Consider the following 1,102-nt stretch of genomic DNA (forward strand, 5'->3'; position numbering starts at 1 on the left):
ATTAAAGACCACACTAGAACAAACTTGAAGCAGGCAATCTGATCAAATGTTGGTATATAGTTTTATTATTATAAGCCTACGGTCACCACATCACATTGAACAAAAAGGAATAAATGATATAGTGCCCTTATGAGACTTTGGCACTGGTACTGCCACCCTGATTAGGTGCCTTTCCTACCGTCAACCGTGGAGCTACTTGGGTATGTGAGCGCACGCCCTCCACAGTGGGAAAGCAAGCAGGGACCAATTATCACGAAAAACACCGCCATAGTGTATCGAGCGGTATTTCCAAAGTGTGAAAATGGCAGGCAATGTTAAAGCTCACATTTGTAGAAAAGCCAGCTGACTTTTATTCATGCAGGGACGAGTCTCAAAAACATAATTCCTATTTTTTCCTTCCCCGAAAGAATCAGCGTCAAACAAACATTCGTCATGGAAGCATTTTCTTTCACAAACAATAACCCAGTAATGTAACGCCACCATCTGTTATCGTTTTTGTGTTAAACAGCTTTGCCTGACGTGAGATTGGGCCACGCCATCTGCTGATAAACAACTGCACTTGTTTGCGTCACGCTGAGCCATCTGGAAATGAACTTCCTTACATTTCCTGTTATCTAAAGTGTTTCCTATGCAAAAGTAACGAAATAGAGCGATCAAACCCCGATCTGATCTATAATGGGTGTAGGTTTCGATTGTGCAAAAATGGGGTTGACAATCCCGAAGAGATAAGCAGGATGGCTTCCCGACGTCTGTTGATGGCTGGCGAAAGAATTCATGTGTTTGATGTTAACGTTATTAATTCTTGCCATTTTGCTGTGGTTATTCTGGCTATTTGCAAAATCATGTAGAGCAATATTTTATGCTGAATCAATACTGAGACATTATCTGCCATTAATACAATTAATTTTCAGCGTCACAATAACAGGCCGTTTATATTAAGACATTATGAAAAACATCTGAACATCCTTGCAGTAAAAAGCAAACGCATTTCGATATGCAGTTCCCTTGTTTAGGGTTTCAACGGACGCCAGCGACGCTCTGTCATGCAACTGATATAGGATGCGAGGTTCGAAAAAACTGAGGTCGGTTGGGTAGACAAGAT

The sequence above is a fragment of the Penaeus monodon genome, chromosome 28 (assembly GCF_015228065.2).
Source record: "Penaeus monodon isolate SGIC_2016 chromosome 28, NSTDA_Pmon_1, whole genome shotgun sequence".
In the NCBI taxonomy this organism is placed as follows: Eukaryota; Metazoa; Arthropoda; class Malacostraca; order Decapoda; family Penaeidae; genus Penaeus; species Penaeus monodon.